Raw genomic sequence first — 22,054 nt, 5'->3', positions numbered from 1 at the left:
ACCGTTTTCTCTACATGTTGATACCTCCTGAGAAAGCACACAGAGTATATCTTCTGTCTCTCTCCAAGAACTAGACCTATATAACGCTTGCTTTGTTCTGGTTTGTCCCCTAAAACAACACATAGTAGGACACATAGTAGCCTGACATATAGTAGGAGTTCATTTGCTGAGTTAAAATGTCTGAGTTTGGGGGCTGGAGAGACAGCTCAGTGGTTAAGGGCAACTCACTGCTCTTGCAGAGGAGCCTGTTAGGTTCTCGACACCCACAGAAGAGGATTTCAACCGTCCATAGCTTCAGTCCCAAGGGATCCACCGCCGCCTCCTGACATATCCAGTACATATACATACATGCAGGCAAAACAGTCATACACATAACTTTCTTTTAATCTTTCAATTTTTCATAAAGCTTTATGGTTATTGGGAGGTGGGAAAATAGTTTCCCTTCTAAAGTGCTTGCCTGGCTTTTATGAAGCCTTGGTTTCGATCCCTAATACCACATAACTGGGCATGGTGATGAGCACTAATCTAATCCTAGCACTCAAGAGGGAGGAACGGGAGTATCAGAAGTTCAAGGTTATCCCTAGCTATACTAAACTGAGGTCAAGGCCATCCTGAGCTACCTGAGACCCTAACTCAAAACAAAAACAAAACGTATGACTATTAAGGGAAAAGAGTAAAATACAAAATCGTGTATATCCTAGGATGCTATTTGGATACACAATATCTATCCCGATCTGTGGGGAAATTGTGGTAGGAAGAACCAGAGAAGGTAAAATTCTTCTGTGTTAACAGGGTGAGAGTAGGGATAAATCCTTCAATATCTCGAAAGGTCTATTGTTCAAAGGATGGCAGCTGGAATGGGAGGGCTGTAGGCAGGACAAACAGACACAGCCAAGGGGTACGGAAAGAGCTGAAGGAAACACATGGCACTGAAGAGAGCCAGCAGCGCAGAGAAGACTTGTGGCTGGTAATCTATTAATGGAAACAGGATCACAGGGGAAGAAAGAAAAGTAGGTAATATGACACCACTGAAGAAAAGCCAATTTACCTGAAAGTTTTAATTACAAGTTAATATCTATTAAACCATTCCCAGGTGCACACCATTTCCCCTCATTAATTGCCTCGGTCAATGGAAGCTTCAGTGACTCTATGCACAAACATGCACTTGGGGCTGTCACAAGCTACATGCTTTGTGACCTACTGCTGCAGCTGCAATTGATTAGAGTCCCACAGACAGAAGCTCACCGATGGGATGCAGGTAGCCAACGCATTCCAGCCCGGGTTACATACTGCTAGGGGCACACCCAGAGTTACATGAAGTAGCCTTCCCTCCCAGGGATGAAAGATACACAATCTTACTCTGGTACAGTGCCTTGCAACTGATAAATGACAAAGCTAAGACACCCTGTAAATTTAAAAAGTGGAGGTTGTTCCCTCAGCTTCAAGAAGTCAGGGGAGGAAGTAGATGTCCCAAGAAGGAGTCATCCTAAGATTCCTTAGGACACACAGTCATGCTGTTTGTCAGCTGAATCTTGATGCTTCTCTAGGGTCCCCTTGCACTTGGAACCACATGCTGCCTTTAGCACCTCCAGCCACCACCTGCCTGCCTGGGCTCTTTGTCATGTCCCGACGCTGAGCAAACCAGGTCAGATCCCTTACTGTGCGTGCTCTCAAAAGCCTGGGTGCTTGTTGATAGCCTTCTGCTACTGTGATGGTATGATAGTTTCTTCAACACTGGGAGCTTCCTGTAGGCAAAGACCATCCATCTTCCTAACCAGGTACTCCTGAGCCAGCACTGACTCTGGTAGAATCCCTGACACAAAGCATGTCCCTGGCCCATAGCTGCAGCCAGCTAGCTAGTCAGGGGTATATGTGGCCAACAGTGCTGACTTACCTCAGTCTGAGGGCTAATGTCACTCCAGTCCTTCCACCAAGAGTTCATTTAAGGACCACAGAGGAATGAGTTGAATAGCACTCACAAGCAGCCTAAATGGTTAAGCCATTAGCTATAGACATTTATATGTGAAATTCATAACCTTAAACAGCGTAACAGGATGACTCATACATGAGCTAAAAGTGTGAATGAACTTAGCTTCTCAGAGTTACTTTTTCAAGTTAGAGATATTGCATGAGGAAGGTTAATGCCTGCATGCTTTTGCTAAGCTTGCTCTTTCCACTCTAACAAAATTCAGGATCCCCTGCCTAGGGAGTGGTGGACCCTGCCTAGGGAATGGTGCCGCTCACAGTGGATGAGTTTTTCCCTCCTTAGTTAATGAAGTCAAGATAATCATATATATATACATGCCCACAAGCCAACTTGACCTAAACAATCTAGACAATGCTTCGCTGAGACTCTTTTACCAGGTGATTTTTAGAATGTATCAAGCTGACAAAACTAACCACTGTAGCCTACTGGGATTCCAATGAACTGCCTAATATTTGAAGGCAAGAACTTTAAAAATCACCTTTAATAGTTTACATTGTTTAAAAAACCTAAGGACTCAAGGTGTCAAAAAACTTGTCTACTGGTTATGAGGAGCGCAATCCAAACCCCCCACCCCATCAGACCTGGGATCTAGGCCATGTAGCTCACAGATGCTCATGTCTACACTGCCAGAGAACAACTGAGTTCATGGTCAAAGCTCAGTCTGACTCCCTGAGGCATGAACAAGAGTCCTGTTTTTTTTGTTGTTGTTTGTTTTTGCATGTGTGTGTGTGTGAGTGTGTTTGTGCTTAATAATTACTAATAAGCACTGTGCAACCCTTGGTTTGGTATCTGGTATGATGTTTCAGGACAAATGGGGGGCATGAAATCATCTTTATCTAGTCCTTCATCACACAAATGTCTTCCGACACTGAAATAAAAAAAAAGTGAGAAGATGTGTTTGTTGCTTGACAAAAAACACAAGGAGAAATGCCTATTTGATGGACTTTTCCAGTCTCCGTGGTGGTGGGGAATGCTGCCGTTCCTGATGTCATTTTGAGTTGCAGAGCTCCTGTCAATGCCATTTCCTGCTTCTGTGCTTTTGCCCAGGTCTCCTGCTCTCCCAGGAGCACCTCCCCTAGCACTCTCCCACCCCTCCACAGCACTCTTACATCAAGGCTCCAGTCAGAACTCTGTGCACACTGGATAAAGATTGCTCCTTTTTTTACTTGATGGTAACCCACAGACCTATTTATGCCTCCCCATCCTTCTGGGAGCCATCAAACACACTAGCGACGGTATGAGGTTTACAGAGCACCAAGACATTCACTGAGAGAAGTGCTGCAAAAACACAAGCCAGGGTTTTATTAAATGATTTAATCTGGTTTCTTGAGACACACACAGTGGTTTTCATAGATGCATCAACCAGACTAAGATTAATAGCCTGGTTTACTGTGCTCTTTTCTCCTCCCAAGCCACAAGTCAAAATAAACTCACCCTCAATACACAACTTTGCAAAATATGGCTTTGAATATTGACTCCTCAATCCACTGTGGTTATTAAAAGGATGGCTGTATCCACCAGGATGTGGACAGGTTATGCTGTGGTAACAACAACAGAAACCTCAGACTCGAGATGACCGCAGTGGTCTCTCAGGGGTGAATGAGACAAGCACAGCAACCTCCTCTGTCTCCTTTACCTGCCAATCAGTCAACTCCTCAGATATCAGTCTGAAGGTACGGCCCCTCCTTTCTTCTCTAGCCTCCCACAGAAAACACAGGGAGGACTAGTGGGAACATCTGTAAAAATTCAGCAGATAGCCAGGCCTAGGGATGTCAGCCAGTAAATGACAATGGCCATTACTATTGTCACTGTCACAATCCCCATTCCATAGAGAATAATCCCCAGACCATAATCATGCTATAGTCATCACACAGCACTGTTGCAGAACCTGTCTGCAACTGGAATCAGCTGAAGAGCTTAAAAACTACTGACGCTGGCTGGGGAGATGGCCCAGTCAGTAAAGTGCTGGCTGTACAAGCATAAGTACCAGAGTTCGATCCTCAGCTCTGACATTAAAAAGAAATCTGGTGGTGTGTGTGCTTGTAATCTCAGCAACAAAGAGACAGAGACATCGCTCTATGGCTCAACCTCCAGCCTAGCTTAATTGGCACATAAGAAACGCTGCCTTAAAAATCAAGGAGGACAACATCTAAAGAGGGATAACAGCCAAGGTTGATCTCCACAGGTGTACACACACAGAGAGAGAGAGAGAGAGAAAGAGAGAGAGAGAGAGAGAGAGAGAGAGAGAGAGAGAGAGAGAGAGAGAGAGAGAGAATATACTTATTCCCAAAGTCTGTAAATTAAAACTGCTAGTATGTTATCTTTGAATTTAAAAAGCTCTATGGGTGACTCTAGTCTGCAGACAAGTCTGGAATCCAAGGTCACAGAGGCTGCAAGATTTCTATACACATACATATACACACATACAACTTGGTGTCTCCCAGGTGCCATCAAGCCCAGTCTTTAGGAGCTGTGACTGTAACAGAGGAAAGCCAGGTTCTGCTGTGGGGAGTCAATCTGAATGACACCTAATGACAGCCACCAAGGTCGGTCTCTAGCATCAAGAAGTCTCAGCAACCTTGTTGAAGGATAAAATGTCTGACATTTAACCCTAAGCCTAACCACAGGCATTTCTCATGCCCTGTTTTATTTCACACCTTTTCTAGGTCCCGCTGAACCATTCCACCAGGTTCAGGGTCATGGGAATTCCAAAATTACACGCAGTGAATCCAGGGAGAGAAGACACACCAACAAATGGCTGTTTATTAGGAACAGAGGCCACTCTTTGAACTTCTATTTGTCCATGACCCAGAACAGTAAGCAGAGAACGTAAGGGAGACACAGGTAGGTAAAGCATCATTCAGTACTAATCTGGAAGTGGGAAAACAGACACAAGAACTCATAAAAAAAAAAAAAAAAAAGACAACACCTAAGTTACTATTGGAGTTTTTGTCAACTTAGCACAAACTCTGACATACATGGCAAGAAGGAATCTTGGCTGAGAAATTGCCTCTTTCAGACTGGCCTACGCCAGAGGTTCTCAACCTATGATCGTGACCTCTCTGAGGGGTCTCATGAGCTTTTCACAGGGGTCTCATTTTTATCATATATTTACATTACGATTCATAACAGTAGCAAAATTACAGTTATGAAGTCACAACAAAAATAACTTTACGAGTGGGAATCACCCCAACCTGAGGAACTGTATTAAAGGGTCCCAGCATTAGGAAGGTTGAGAACCACTGGCCTATAGGTATGTCTATGAAGTATTCCCTTAATTGTTAGTCAATGTAGGAAGGCCCGGTCCACAAAGAACCATACCATCTGTGAGCAGGAGGTTCTGGGCTGTATTAAGAAAGGTACCTGAGCAAGCTAGGCAAAGTAAGCCAGTGAGATTCTTCAGTTCCTACCAGTTCCTGCCTTGGCTTCCCTTGCTTACAGATTAAAACCAGTAAGCCAGCCAGACAAACCCTTTCCTCCCCCAACTTGCTTTTGGTTCATCAAAAGAGAAATCAAAGTAGGACATTTACAAAACCTTATTTGTCAGGGAGTCACCACCCACCATTTGGGTCTCCACTTTTCTTTTATTTCTCTTGAGATAAATGTGTTTCCTGGGGTAGAAGAGAGGTAAAAGGGCCTCTGAGGAAGCAGGTGCCCTTCCACCTGGCCACTAAGTTCAGGGCATGCATGCTCTGCACAGCACAGCACAGCACAGCACAGCACAGCACAGCACACTTGTTTCCTGCACCAGCACAAAATGATTTCAACAAATCAGCTTCCTGCGCACTGTGGGATGTTGTCTCTGCAGTATCTGGAGAAAACCAGAAACCCCAGCTTGTTTGCCTTTGCTTTGGCAGATTAATTTAGGACTCCCACTAGCTTTATGTAAACTCTTTGCCAACGTGAAAAGACATTCTGCATTGTTGGAGGCACAGTTAACTTGGGCCCAAGGGAAGGAGGCATTGTATAGATTACATAATGGTTACTCTATCGCTTAAGAAAACAAATGGCAGCCTCAGGCAGAGAAGTTAAAAAGAAGAGAAAACTCATTTTTGTAAAAGCATCTGAGGCTCTATCTTCTGAGTCACTGTGAATCCACAATGGCTCTGCCTTTCTTGGGGGCTCACTCAATTATCTGTTACTTCCCGGAACCTGGGAAATGAGGTTTCATCCCATCCACAGTTGCCTAACAACAACAACAACAAAAAGGCAGGATTCCCCTAATAAAAGCTGGAAATGAAAAGTGGTAACTGCGCCCAAGGCCCTGCTTACTGTGAAGAATCATTAGAAACCTCCTTTTAGGGCCTCTATTAAGATTCTATTTTCTCTACAAACTATACCAAAGGGAAACAGCGTAATCCACAGTCCAGACACATCTGGCTGGCTTGCTAGTGCCTGAAGGCCAGCAACTCCTCTCCCTACGCTGTTTTCCTCATCTGTAAAATGGAAATAACTGCCCATTGGGAAGAGATAGGATGCGAGTCGCTGTGAAAATGTGCAAAATTCGAAGCTTTCAAACAAACAAAGCAAGTCACCAGTGTGGACTTGTTAGGAGAATTTGCCATGAGAAGAGGCAGAGCGTCCCTAGCCCATGTTTTGTTTCCATCTTCCCATAGAAACCTCTTGGAGACTGTCACTGCCTCTTGGTCACATCTTCTCCACACATCCCCCACCAGGAGCCACACACACTTGTCCTCAGTTCCAAAGGTGGGTCCTGAGCAGTCTAAGACAATGCTGTCCCTCTCCTCTGCCACCGTGACTGGTCTGAGAAGTGGATGAAGGTCCTGAGAGGATCCAGCCAGAGAGAAGAGTGGAAATTCTGTTCAAGGACTCTGCAGAGAGATGGTACCTCTTTCATCTCAAGCTACGGTAAAGGACAGGAAACTGAGAATGAAGCCAGAAGATAGATGTGCAGAGCCCAAAGCATCGCCAAGAAAGCAAGCCAGGGCCCTGATCGAAGAGTGCCTGGAGCCCATTCCACTTCCTGCTCCTGTCAATCACTTCACGGCGATTATCACCCCGTTTGAACTGGGAGTTCTGTCAGACGAGGCTCAGCACACCCCACCTGATGATCCACCCTGAATGACTCACTAAAAGGATGGGCAGGAATGTAAGCGTATTTCCGTTGATTTAACTCAGACTCAGGTTCTCTCAGAGGAGGACACAAACAGGTCTCGGTCACCCTGGAACTTGAGCTTAACGGCTTTTCTGTACAGAGGCCCTCAAACAAGTATTTTATTTTTCCAGTATATGAATGGAAAGAATCAAACCACCCAGAGTTTTAGAAGCATTTAAGGCCCCAGGCCTTAACTGGGGCATTAGAAGAAGCTCCAGGTGTAGAAACAGAGGCCTGGGATCAAGCTGTAAGTACAGCCAGGGCCCCGGCTCCCTGTTCTGCACAGTGAGGTAATGAATTATACCCGTCTCCCTGGGGTTGAAGAAGCCATGTCAAGGAACAGGAGAGTCCGTACCCACAGAGTGTGCATTTCCATCCCTTTCAGCACTTGACTTTGTTGCTGACCATGGCTCTGCTCTAAGATTCAGAAACCAGAGTCATTATATGTGCACAATGCTGGGGTTCAAAGCTCCAGGGAAGAGGCATCAAGCCTCCCATCCCACCATACACACCCATTCCTGTTAGGATCAGCAACCCACAAGAGTATGTGTTAAACAAGGTCTCCCAGCTTTCCGGGTGTGCCGTCTGCCTACAGATCAGGAGTCTCGGGCTAGTTAGTGTGGCTGTCAACATCACAGCCCGGCATTCCTAGAGGGTTGGCTAACAACCAGAAAGAATGTGGAACTCAGGTAAACTGAAACTCCAGGGAAATGAAGGCTTCCCTCATTCACTCCCCCACCACTCCCTCGAAGCACCGATGAAATCATTCCTGAGTATTCGACCAAGTACCTGAAAGAATGGACAATACAGAAGGCAATGAGATCAAAATTGTAGGATAGACCCTGCAGAAACCGATGAACATGGTGTAGCCTGCCAGGCAGAGAAGCCAAAGACCTAGAAATCAAAGGCGGTCCGTGAGCCTGGCAAAAGACAGAACTCTGACCCCACCAGTGCCCACGACTCTGCAATTCTCTGAGACACAGTCCCTTTCTCTGACAAAAACAAAGTATCAGAAGTAAGACAGACCCAGGTATGGTGGTGTGCACCTGGAATCCCAGCACTCAAGAGGCTAAGGCAGGAGGACTTCGGAGAGTCCAAAGCCTACACAACCAAACACTCTCAAAATAACCAACTATATTAACACCTAAATTTCCACAGGCAATGTAACTTAGGAAAAAGACTGAAAGGCATAAAGGCATATCCAGATATTAGTTACAATTAGTCCTAGATAGTAAAGCCAATAGACTTTCAGTGTGTGAGTGTGTGTGTGTGTGTGTGTGTGTATATACACATACAGGTCGCAGAACAAGCTGTAGAAGTTGGTTCTCTCCTTCTGTATGTGTATCCCCAGGGACTGAACTCAGGTCATCAGGCTCGGCACTAAGCACCTTTAACCACTAAGCCACCAGGCCGGTCTATTTTTGATTTTCTTTAGTCAGCAAAAGTTGATATTTCTAATAAAAATTAAAGTGGGGTGAGAACAAAGTGTCTATCCAGCACCTAGGACACAGAGTAGGGACCCAAATGTTGCGCCTGCCCTCTCAATGCCCTGCATACACCTAGAAACAGCTATCACGTGTCTTTCCTTCTCATGTCTCTTGTTAAATATTTCAGTTAATTTAATGGCTAGACTTCAAAGCAGTATCTAGCAAGTACCATACAAGCAGCCCTCACTCCCACTCTCTGCTCATTCCTCCCTTCATTCGCTCATCCAGTAAACACTAACTAAAAACCTGTCTCCTTGGACTTCCTCTGCTCTTGCCTGACCGTCCTCAAAAACAGTTCCCAGACTGCCTCAGGGAATGAGCCCCTAGCCTTATTCTCTGTCCCTGTGTCCCAGGAGGCATTCAGAAACCAGCCTATCTTCTCCAGTGGGTGGGCGATCATCCTAGACTGGCGAATCAAATTACAGAGTACACTTAGCAACAGGGACTGTTTTGGGCATGTGCATGTTAGCCAGAGGGACAGTAAAATCAATTCTGTGACTTCCAGCTGGATTATTAGGAAGGTGACCTTTCTAAACCTGTTAAAAGCACTAACTGCTAAATGATGCCCCAATCTGGCAAAGAAACGGGTCTCATCCAGAAATGAAAAACTGTGTCCAGACTTGGCAAGCCTTTAGACTTCGGATTCTTTATGCCTTAAATTCTATTTTTAAGCTTCTCAAGCAAAGAAGCAATCAAATCCCCTTTCTACAGAATCCAGCTCAAGCTAGAGTTGTCTGGAGATGGAAAGAATCCCAACAAGAGAGGTCTGAGTTCCCGTGAGCACAAGAAGCAGGTGGACCCACATCACCTTTTTAGGCTCATAGTCTGACATGGAGGTGGCCACCATCCCTTTCCTGCAGCTGTGCAAAGCCAGTAAGATTACACTGGGGTCAGCCACACAAGCCTGAAAGGGGCATCAGGAAAGGATCTCCCAGTGGAATGGTATTTAAACCTGCTCTCCATCTCCACTCAGGCAACGAAGACAGAATGACTGTCGGAGGGAGTCAGATATCACCGTCGATTCACACCCATCTTCCAGTAAACTGAAACCCCGTATCCCAGCTTGCCGAGTAGGCAATGATCTGCCAAGAGCTCAATGGAACTCTGAGCCCCCAGAACAGAAAAACCGCATAGCCAAATGAACCATCACCAGAAACCTGTGACAGAGGATGTGATACTCTTAATGGCATCTCCACTGTAAGCTAAGTAGCCATCCCCATCTCCAGGCTTTTTAAGCTGGCTGCCATCCCCGTCTCCTCACCTATTTGGGTTACTGTTCACCAAACCACAGACAGTGTCATAATGGCCCTTTAAGATATATAACCCACTTCGGGAACTTATTTCCAAACTGTAACCAAGGGAACGCCGAGAGGAGAAACCTCTGGTTCTATATAACAGCTCATGAGTTCGACATGTGGCCAACCGCAGCAACAGCAGCAACAATGAAAGCTCCTCTGGGAACATCTATTTCGCTAAGAAAGGCCATAAATGTTCTTTGTCAGTGAACAGAAGCCAGTGTCTCCGGGGCCTTTGATGATACACCCTGGACAGGCAGTGGGTGGATCAAATAAGTCTAAAAAAGGATGACACAGTGGGGACAAATTCTCACCTTTGTTGCTTGCTAAACACATCAGGGATTCATTTGTTCCAGAAACAGAGTTCTGACTTTTCAGAGCAAATAGACTTCAAGTTGAAACAATTAATAATGACAGAATACCTCCAAGTAACACAGGGGGTGGAGGGTGCCAGGGATTAGTGGCAGGTGGCAGGGATGCTTGAGATACCCTTCTGAACCCCTTGGATGGCTAAGCAGTGCCTGTTTATAAAATCCTTCTAAATAATGCCACCAAACTCCATCTACTGCATGCCAGGACTTGACACACGTCACAGACAGTCTCTCTGTCTGTCTTTGTCTCTCTGTCTCTGTCTCTGTCTCTCTGTCTCTGTCTCTCTCTCTCTCTCTCACACACACACACACACACACACACACACACACACACACGTCTTGAAAATGGGATTCACAGATATTTATCACCTATTTACAGATCCCTTGAGAATCCAGGCAGAGTCAGGCACTGAGGAGACCTACAGTGCCATATGTACTGGCTAGACCAGATGGCACAGAGAAGTGCCTAGCACTTAGTGCTAGATTCCCACTGGAAACTTGCTATCTCCCTCTAAAATTGGGAAGGGCTCTCATGTGCAAGGCTCCCTAAGCAGCTTTGTCTTTCACTCTCAATCTGCCTACCTCTCCAAGTATTTGGATTATCAGCATGCAGCTCCATGCCTAGTCCCAAGTAGTCTTTTAGGTACAATTGTTTCTTCACCAAACACCAATATGTGAACAAACATGGTGGTATAATGACTTGTCTGACACAGGAGGATCACTGGTTCTGGACTGTTCTGGGATACACAACAAGTTATAAATTAGCCTGGGATATAAAATAAGACTGCCTATAAATAATAATAATTTTAAAACTTCCAATACATATAAAAGGACATGGAGTCAGGTGTCACCTACACACAGGAAATTTCAAGCTATAAACAGAGCCAAGGAAGTATCCATGTCGTGTGTGACGACAGCTATAGAAAAATATTCATGCTTCTCTCTTTTCTGATTGCCTACTTTTCTGAATATTACTTTTCCTACAACTCAAAACTAGATCCTGACTACCTTATAAGTTGTTGGTTAGCAAAGCCCCAAAGAATACAGGCTCTTGCATCTCCTTTTGATGGCTTACTGAAACTAGATTAAAAGACTTTATTCCTGAAGACGCCACACAGCTTGGTTGTAAGACAGAGAAGAATCAAGCTGAAACTGAGAGCAAGCTTTCTACTCTCTACCTTCTGTGATGATGAAAGACATTATGCAAGTTACTAGTAAAGAAGAACATCAGCCGCCTTGCTTGGCTGTGAACCCTGCTAATTATAACATTAACCTGCCAGGCAAGGTGTGCAATAGTGGTACAATTGTTATGGGGCACCCCACTGTTCTATAACTAGACCCACGCACAAGATAAGAGTTCATACCTGATCCTGTGAACCCCATCGAAAACCCATGGCTGAGGAGGTCATAAACCCTGGGAGGATGAGGACGTAACCCTAATGTTTAGCTAAATGCATATGGTGTCAACCTGGGAGGACTATGCCATGCCTCTGCCCGCATTCACAAAAGGTCTCTTTCCTGTTATGGTTTTTAAGTACAGGGGAAAAAAGAAGGGCAGAGCTCTGCTCCTGTCCCATTGTCTCTTCTTGCCCCTATGAATCACCCGTGACATTACTAATTCCTGGAAATTCCACTCCTAGGTGCACAACCCAGAATCAGAACTTAAAATAGCATGAACATGTGAGCCAATGACGTGCTGAAGCCAGCTCATGTTGTTTCAAGAGACTTGACCATGTTCACAGCTTCTCCACTCCAACTTTAGAGACACTGTATTGCTAGCCTGAAACTGGTCATTAGGGAAATATTTACACCATAGAAAGCACCAAATACAGGGCTAGTGAGTGCTCAAAGGTAAAGGATACTGGCTGTTCTTTTAGAGAACCCAGGTTCGATTTGCCAGCACCCACATGGTTGGCTAACAACCATCGGTAACCCCAGTCCCAGAGGATTTGACACCCTCTTCTGGCCTCCACGGGTGCTACATGGGTGCTACATGGTGTACGGACAGATAGGTAGGCAAAACATCCATACACATAAAAAGTAAAATTTAAAAATAAAATGTTAAAAAAAATCACCAAATGCTACAAATCAGAGAACACATGAACTGTCATACAATATTAACCCTTCCTAAGACATTCCTTTAAACCCTTCTGCTCAGTTTTAAATAAAATGACTGTCTCTCATTGCATTTCATTTTGGTTGGCTTACAGATCTTTTTTCCCCTTGCTTTACTTTTTGACATGTCTAGTCCTCAATAATTTTAAATATACTCTTTCATAAATATATAGTTTTATGTATTTGCATCTTGGAATGGCTTGCCCTGAGTAGTCTATAGTGTCTAACTGTGACTTCTGCAGAGGTGGTCTTTTCCTTTTTATGTGAATCCTGTCGGGAATGCACTGATGAAATATCCTGTAGAACTGAGTTTGTGTTTGTGGTATGGGTTAAACCAAGTCCCACGTTAACTGTTTGGGTTGAAGGACATCATGTCATAAGTAATAAAAATAGAGATTCAACGTGTGTGTGTGGGGGGGGGGGCTACAGTACCAAGTTCTTATTTCTTGTGGGAAAACTCTTTCAACTCATGGTAAATTTCTAGATAGTGAAGTTTTCTAGCCCCATTTTCATAAAGAAATAAACATTTCCTTTAAGACTCCTGGAGTCTCAATTCTACCTTCTATCAGACCTTACTTCCCGACTCACTGTAGAATTAAAACACCAGTCACTGGAATCTTTCGCTACAAAAGTCACATATATGTCACAGCTTTTGCTCACACATAACCACTGGTTCACATGTCTCTGTGAATTTCCATTTGATTCAAGAATGGTTTGTTACAGACTTCCCAGTGCTCTTATTTCCTTCCATCAACTCCACATTGATTGTACTGAGAAGTATTTGTTCAAATCAGCTTGGTGAATCATCTCAGCAAAAACTTCCAGGTCACTGAAGCCACTCATTCATGCTTCGGTCCTACTGGCATTACAATTCTAGCTTACAGGCTGTCCACAGAGCTTAGTAAATAATGGCACTTTCCACACCAGCTTTGTAACCCGAGCTCAATCCCTAGAACCCACATAAAGGAGAACAAAGAGAACAGGCTCCAAAAGTTGTTCCCATGATACTGTCCCCTTCCCACTCAATAATAAACGCAAGGTTTCTATAAAATGCATCTCACCCTCGGTTTAGCATCTAACAGCTGAATGTAACATAAAAACTGAAAACTCCAAAGTGGTTCGAAAATCCCATATGGCCCCACACTGAAGACTGGCCGACTATCTTTTATGACATACAACATCGTCTTCCTTTTAGTCCTGGACTGACTATCTTAAGCTAAGCACCATATGGAAGAGATGGTTTGGATGCAGAGGGCATGCTGTGTGACAATTACAATCTATAAATACAGGAGACACTTGATAGCAGGAGATGCTCAAATTTTAAAAGGCACCGAGAACAAAGACTAACAGAAAGAATAGCAGATCCAGGCCTCCCATCCATACCCACTCCAAGACAGAGGTCTGCCGGGTGAAATGGCATGACCATTGATGCTACTTAAGGTGTCTTTGCCTTCACTTTGTTTGGTTGAACAATTATGCTTGTATCTGTATAAGTTGAAAACAGACATGATGACGATCAGCATAATGCTGATTCATCAGGCAATCCTAGGGAGCTTCCTGCCACGGTGGGAAGACTGAGTCTCCTGACTCGGGGCAGTTAACTTGGGTATGATATTAAACATTTATCCAGCTGTAAAGAATAAGATTTGGATTTAAACTGCACACATAACTCCATTTAAAAAAAAAATTAAAGCATGCCTGAGCAGAGGCTGCCATGGGCCACTACGCTGAGGGCTCCATTCAATGCTGAAGCCTCACCACAAAGCTGGACAGCCACGTGGAATGTGGTGAGGAAACCAAGAGGTACAGAAAAGAAAATGTATGTGCCCTGCCAGCCAGGGGGCACTTGAGCCTGGGGAGAATGGTCTTCCTACATGCCCTCAGAGGGCGACAAAAATTACACTAGTTAACAGCACTGGCTTGCAAGCCAGGTGTGTGGATACTGACTCTGCCTTCAATAACAGAATGACTCGGCAAGGTCCTCCCTTCCTTCCCTTGAACTTGAGCTTTGAAGGGCTACTGTGAGAGCTGACGTGGGTAATATCTGCACACAGTCTATGTCCCAGAAATCTTTGCTGCTACCGTTACCTCTAACAGTATATAGAAGTATCACCTCGCCTCCAAAATTAGTTATTTAAATGACAAATCTAACTCGACAGCCTACAGATTCTCAGCGTTCATAGGCTGAAGGAGATGATGCATCGTGTGCTGTCACTTCCATGGGGTGAGGACACTTCTACTGAAGTGAAAGTCACATCTGCGTCACTGCCACCCACTCTGTTGTTTCCTCAGAGTGAGAGTGAGCAGCGCAGGGTCTAGAGCCAGGTGGCTTGGGTCCCATGCCAGCTCTGTTACTTACCAATGCGGTAGCCTTGAAAGGATTAAAGGATTACTCAGATTCCGGGCCTCGGTGTCTTCTCCTATAAGAAGAGTGACAGCAATGATCAGTGAGCTACAGTAGCACGCTGAAAGTCACTAGGAATCCTGGCCTTGGCTATTACTTCTTCCTTTCTGATACCAGTAACATGGTCTGAGAAGACTTGTAAGTGCCACCTACACAGACCATGCCAAAGCATCCCAACTTTTGATCCCAACCCCATGATACCATGGGGCTGTCATCTACAAAGACCATGCTCAAGAACTATGTAAGTGCTGGGCATAGTGGTACACACCTTTGATCCCAGTACTTGGGAGGCAGGGGCAGAAGGATTTCTTGTGAGTTCAGATCCAATCTGGTTTCCCTAGTGAGTTCCAGGAAAGCCATAATTTTGGGGGGGGGTTGTTTTTGTTTGCTTGGTTTTGGGTCCTGTCTCAAAAAAAAAACCTAAACAAGAAGAAAAAACAACAAACAAGCGTATGCAATCAAGTTACAAAAACAAACATCGCACAGATTTCTCATGTTTGGACTGGAGAAGTCGTTCAATGGGTACTGCTCTTGCAGAAGACCAGGGTTCAGGTCCCATCACCCACATAAGGCAATTTACAACTGTCAATCCAGTTCTAGGGGATCTGACACCCTCTTATGGTCTCAACAGGTACCTGCACATATGTGATACATAGAAAGTCATACAGGTACATGCCTTTGATCTCAGTGCTCAAAGGGCAAAGGCAAGTGGATCTCTGTGAGTTCAAGGTCTACACACTGAGTTCCAGACCATCACGAACTAGAGTGAGAACCCTGTCTCAGAAACAAAAGTAAATGAAACAAGACTTCGTAAAACATCATGTTTTAAATTAAGTTTAAAATGTTGTGTTGGGCTACATTCAAAACGACCCTTGCAGCATGCAGCCCCTAAGTCACAGGTTAAACACACATAGCAACGATGTTTCTCAAATACTTCTTTCAATTAGTACTGAAAATAACACTAGCCATCACAAAACAAATTAATGACTAGCCATTACAAAAACAAGTATCACACAGATATCTCATGTTTGGACTGGAGAGGTCATTCCGTGGTTAAGAGTGCTTACAGCAAGAGCCATCACAAAAAGAGGAGGAGGTAGGAGAGGAGGGAGATGGGGAGGGAAAGGGGGAGGACAGGAGAGATAGGGACAGGGAAGGAGGAGCTAACTCTGAGAAGTAATTTGCTGACAGTTGCACAGAAAAGGCAAAGCCCCAAACATCTGTAACTAAGGACCATTCAGGCTGGACTCCATAGTCTCAGAAGTAGAGAGTGGGGTGGAGCCATGCTGTCCCTCTGAGATTCCAAGTTCTAAGATAGAGGGTCTGGAATTCTGGGTGACTACAGAAACCCTAGTCCCAGAAAAAAAAAATGTTCAGCTCAACTTGACTCTGAACTGATCTCAGTCATTCTGTCCCTGAACCATTTCCTGTTTGGGGTTTCTGTTCTGTACAGAGAAGAAAGCAAACAAGCACAGTGCCCTCAGAGCTCTCACTCTTGGAAACGAATCTCTCAGAGCAGAAGCTTATGCATCAAAGAGAGTTTCAGAAAACCAGGGTTCAACAATATCCCTCTTAACATGTGGCCAGCATTCAGCTTGAAATGGAGGCAGAGGTGCGTCTAGACACACTCGCTGTCAGATGGAGTGGAGCAGAGTAAGTGCCCTTGTCTGTGATCAAATCTTCAGCTGCCTGGGAGTTTTTACTTAGCTTTTCATTGAGTTCTGAAGATGCCGGAAGCCACTTAACCTGCTTCAGTTTATTCACAAAAGGTGTAGGGCCGGGCCCCATTGTCTCAGGAGGCCACTGTCTGCTGCTGTCAACCCATGGTCTTTGCCAGCTCTGCTTCTGTTCACAGGGACAAGTGCCTTCCCCTTGTTCTTGGTGTATGGTTTAACATTCTCTTTTAAACTCATTACAAATGGCTTACAGAAAGAGAAGACTCAACTGAAAAGCTAAGCCATGCTCACAGCCATATCTTCAAATGTGTATGCACATATGCACATATACCATATCACACACATACGGACACCATACACAAGTATAACCCACACCGCACATTCTACAAACATATACCTATATACCACATTACATGTATGCTGCACACACACACAAGCACAACATACACATAACACTTCACATGACATACACATGTACATATTCATGTACACATAACATACCACATACATGTACAAATGAAACATACACCACACACCCATAAGCCACATGTGTACACACATGGCACATACCACACATACAATGTGTGTATCATACATATTCCACTTAAACATATACAACATCACACAATATGAAAGCACACATGCACACACACGTGCATACACATACTACATACATGCATCATACTTTATATATGCATCACACATATAACTCGTATACCATGTATATGTATATCACACAGCAGATACACACTATGAATACACCACACATGCATATATATACCCCACATATACTCACCCATGTGATAGGTACATATATATCATACATACATATATATACCATAAGCAAATTATACATGTATATATATACTACACACTTAGACACATAACTGCCACTTCTCCCATCCCTCTTGTTCTGATCCTTGACAAGAATTTCTAGAACAGAACATGAACACGGGGACAAGTTCTTTCCTTGGGAAACTTTTTAAGGCCTTGCACAAAGTCCTAGAACTGAGAAAAGCCACAGGAACTCTCACGAAAGTCTGCACAACTTAGATGCAAACCCTGGACACAGTGCCTATGGCAGCAGGAAGGGGGTATCTTTAGACAGGTGACTAACTATCTCTCACCCCCAAGTTTCCTGCAGAGAGAAACTGGGCTATACCGCAGACTCACCACAGGCTCCAGGGCCACTTAACTTGGGCCAAGTCCCCTGCCCTCTTTGAGATCCAGCAGTCTTTGCTACAGAGAAGATAGAGAAGGCCCCTAAGCACTCACAGTGCCAGAACTAGGGCTTCAGAGGCCACACACTGAGCCTTCCAGCCACCCAGGGCTCTCCCATCAAGAGCAAGTGCAGTTAAAATGGCCAGCGGGTACAAGGACAGGCGTGGGCAAGGGTATTCCATTAGCTCAGCCAGATAAAAGTGGTGAGGACTCAAGCTGAGCTTCCCCAAGGGGATTCTATCCACAATGACAGCTACTAGACAAGTGCCAGCTGTCCAGAGGCAGGAGAGTATACAAGCAGAGCTAACAGCCCACGTAAGTCAGACTCATCCCTAGGCCAAGCACAAGAGGGATGAAACTAGATGTTAGGGGGTCGCTTACCAGTGGAGCCTGCGTAGCCCATGTCTGGAATGCCCCATCAGCCCTGAATCTTACTAGCCATCCAGCCTGGCTCACTTGGTAAGCTACAGGGCCTGAGACAGTGAAAGACTCTGTCTCAAAAAAACCAAGGGGATGGTGATGTCAAGATGGCTGAACAGCATGCTTGCTGACAAACACGATGATTTGAGTTTGATCTCCAGGACTCACATGGTAGAAGGAGAGAGAGAACTGGTTCCCACAGGTTGTCCTCTGACCTACACACACATGTCTCCGCACATGCATTGTAGCAAGTACATGCTCCAAATAAATAAATAAATAAATATGTTTAAAAATCAAAGTAAGGGCACGTGATGGTCCAAGGGATAAAAATAAAACATTTGTTACACAAGCCTAAAGCCTACACACATAAGGTAAGAGAACTGCATGCTGGTTCTGTCTGTCTGTCCATCAGTCAGTCAGTCTCTCTGTCTGTCTGTCTGTCTCTCTCATAAGAAAGAGAGCCAATGAGAAGGGTCAGTGGGTTAAGATGATTGCCACCGAGCCTGACAACCTGAGTTGCATCCATGGTGGAGAGAGAGAATTGACACCTGCAGATCATTCTCTGACCCCTACCACCCACAGACACAGCCTTTTAGTATGCGAGTCACCTACAGGATGTCTCTGATCAACACAGCAGAGGAAAGTCAGACTATAAATTAACCCGGGAAATTCTGGAGCTGAGACATTTCAGGAAACGTTTTTGCCAGCCTGCTTCATTCCATAATTATCCTGACACTCCCCACACCCCACTCAATGGAAACAGACAAAGGAAGAAAAAAAAAAAAAACCAAAACAGGTGTCGGGTGTATTCCACATGGCACCACAAATTCAGCTGCCGAACTTCACAACAGTTGCTTATTGCTGAGAAGTTTAGGGTGGTATTCTCTTCTGTGAGGGACATAACTTGGCTAGCTGGTCCAGAGTTTTGACATGCTCTTGCTGGGTGCCAACCCTGCACAGGTAAATAGGATCCCAGAGGAGGAAGCCCCAGCACCAGATGGCCCTGCAGCTCCCTAGGTGATCCCCATGAGCAGCTGGGCCTGAGAAACACCAGGCAGGCTAACTCATTAGCCCAGGGAAGCCCCTGGGAAATCTTATCTGCAAGTGAAGAACTCTTTGTAATTAAATAAAATAGCAGATGTAAAAGTACCCAGCAGTGCCTGTTACCCAGAAGACAATAAATGTTAATTAAACAGGCAAATATAATTCAAATAATTACTCCTTCCCCTTTGAGAATTCATCTTGGAACTTTATTGGCTTGTTTATCACTTGAGATTTTTTTAGTGACCATGATACATTCTATTCCTGATAATAAAATTATAAACTTACACCCATAATCCTGTTCCCTTCCAAGAGCCCTGTAAAAAAAAAGTCCCTGCACACCCAGCAAACCTCAGTCACTTCTTTCAGCTGGTAAGACTTTCCCCAAGAACAGAGCTAATAAATAGTAACTGTGCAATAAACATTCAGTACTTAGAACGAAGTCTTCAGATTTATTTTCACTTGGAATTCACCATCGTTTTTTCTAAATGAGGCTGAAACACACTCCACAGGATTAAGAGGATGCAGTAATAAAGTAGCAAGAACACACAATCAAAGAGCCTTTTAGGAGGCTAAAAGACACAAAAAGAGCAACTCGTGAAAATCAGTTATGTTAGGAATTTGGGGGGGAAGAAAATCTCAAAGCCACAGATGTACAGGCATCTATCCATTCCGGAGGTGTGCACTTAACATGGAGCTGTTCTCTGAGTTACCTGGAAACAACATCGCCATTAACTGCAAACTGTCTCTCATTCTAACCTCTCCTTGTAGCCTCTGGAGGCCTGAATGGCTTTTAGCCAAACAAACAAAAAAACAGCAGCAATTTCTGAGACTGAAGGAGGTTTCACTATGAACAGAACATCTCCATGTCTGGCTGCCCTACTAGGCTGACTTACTCCAGCTCTATGTACCAAGCAGAGGGGACCTTACCACAGGTCGCCTGAGCTCTGCATCACTTCCCTTCCTTGTTCCTCCTCTCCCTCAAAAATCATCACTCTATGTCTTAAATTAATAAGACTCAAAAACCCCACCCAAACATAAAGGGCCGTATAAAATGATGGCATGATCTCTCGGTAAGAGTGGAGTGTCTCTGTGTCTGACAGTCACTTCCTAGGATGACGTGAGGCCATGGCTACAAGGGTCTCGTGCCCAAAGAAGTCTACACATTGGCTACAGCATCACACCGTGACTACGGTTCAAATGAGAACACCTGTAGATAGGATGACAGTGGCAGCCAGAACACTTGTCCTCAAAGACAGTGAAGAGAACAGTTGTAGACAGCGGTAACTTTTAAAGGTTGTCTCAGTCCTTGTCAAACACTTCACCCTTAATCTTACTGTCATTTTCTATTAGGCCCTAGTAGCCATCCTGACACTTATAATTAGATCAAAAGCACCCTCAGGGCAGACATCTTGTACGTGTAGTCACAGAAGTACTAATCTTAATGTTGATAATCTCAGTATGCTCTATAGCTGGGCATGTGGATTATCTGAATATCAGAATTCTAACTCGTGTTTCATTTTCCATTCAGACACTAAATTGCTAGTACGGGCTGCCTGGGGAGAAGCTCACACAAGGGATTCAAATTTGTCTTGGCTGCTTTGACGTTCTGGATAGGAAAGCTTCATCAGAGGCTGGGGAGATGGCGCAGTCAGAAAAGAGGCTGCCATGGAAGCATGAGGATCTGAGTTCGATCTCTAGTACAAACACATAAAAAGCTGAGCATAGCAATGTGCATCTATAATACCTGTGCTGCGGTGGAGGGGACAGAGGAGGACAGAGGAGGAATGCTGGCCAGTCACTCCAAGTTCAACGAAAGACACGTTCTCAGAAAATAAGGTGGAGAGCTATTGAGGAAGACACTTCATATCAATTTCTATTCTTGTGCACATAAGCCCACATGTGAACACACACACACACACACCTCAAGTCTCTTCACATGTGATATCCTCTGACTCCCGTATTCTTGTCCACTGAAGACATTTTAGACAAGAGCCTCATTTGTAAATCTAAAGAAAAAAAAAGCCCCAGCATGCATCTCTCAGATGGTGCCAGGACACTAGACAGACCTTGTTCAAAGACAAAACACAGCAACGGGGTTCCTAAATGATGTCTCTCCCCTTTCTTCTAGGCACTTAGAGAATGCAAGCTTGCATTCATACTTTTTCTTGAGTCAGGCATGGTGGTCAACGACCTCCTCTCATGTAGGAGGTCGAGGGAGGGGCAGGCAGAACTCTGTGAGTTCGAGGCCAATGTGGTCTACATAAGATCCAGGCCAGCTATCACTACATAGTGAGACCTTGTTTCAAAACAAAATAAAATAAATACATTTTCCATAGTTTCAAAATCTATTACATGGGCATATACAATTGTTTCTAATGATGCTTCAGCACAGTAACTGATCTGTCTTTAACCCTGGAGGATGAGTGATCCTAAGATGGGAACAACAACTAAACAGGAGATACTTAACACGTTGGCAAATGTTAAAAATAAGTATTTGGAAGCCTTAACTCAACCATTTGTTTAGCCTAATAATGTCAATAGTAACTGTACTTCAATGAGGTTTTGTTTTGTTTGTGGTACTGGGGATTGCCCTCATGGTCCATCATGCTATCCGAGCGCTCCACCCACAAGCTACATCCCTCAGATCTTACACAAGGTCTTATTTAAAAAGTCTCCATTCAACCTTCTTTTGATTTAATGAACATCCTGTGGAGATGGGGAGGAGGCAGATAAGGATGGAAATCTATTAGTACATGCTGAATAGACACAGAAGATCCCCGAACCGAACCGTCACAGTCACACCCTAATCCTGTGAGATAAACTATGGTGGGGACAAGGGCAGATACCCCCTAGCCAATGAACAAATAGCAATGGTGTTTCTGAAGTAATGGAGGACCACCTATCAAATATCTTCTTGG

The 22,054-nt window shown here is 44.4% G+C and overlaps 1 protein-coding gene across 3 annotated transcripts in view; it reads right to left on the bottom strand.

Annotated features, from left to right (window-relative positions):
* Nucleotides 1-22,054, bottom strand: part of Fam49b (family with sequence similarity 49 member B) — a 130,162-nt gene that overhangs the window by 75,928 nt on the left and 32,180 nt on the right. For all 3 annotated transcript variants that reach the window (XM_028773223.1, XM_028773224.1, XM_028773225.1), the window contains exon 2: nucleotides 14,731-14,791. The gene's annotated coding sequence lies outside the window, so the exon portion shown is untranslated. The remainder of the gene's footprint in view (nucleotides 1-14,730; nucleotides 14,792-22,054) is intronic.

Source organism: Grammomys surdaster, unplaced genomic scaffold (genome assembly GCF_004785775.1).
Source record: "Grammomys surdaster isolate TR1022 unplaced genomic scaffold, NIH_TR_1.0 224, whole genome shotgun sequence".
Taxonomy (NCBI): Eukaryota; Metazoa; Chordata; class Mammalia; order Rodentia; family Muridae; genus Grammomys; species Grammomys surdaster.
This window is presented reverse-complemented; position numbering and strand designations above follow the sequence as displayed.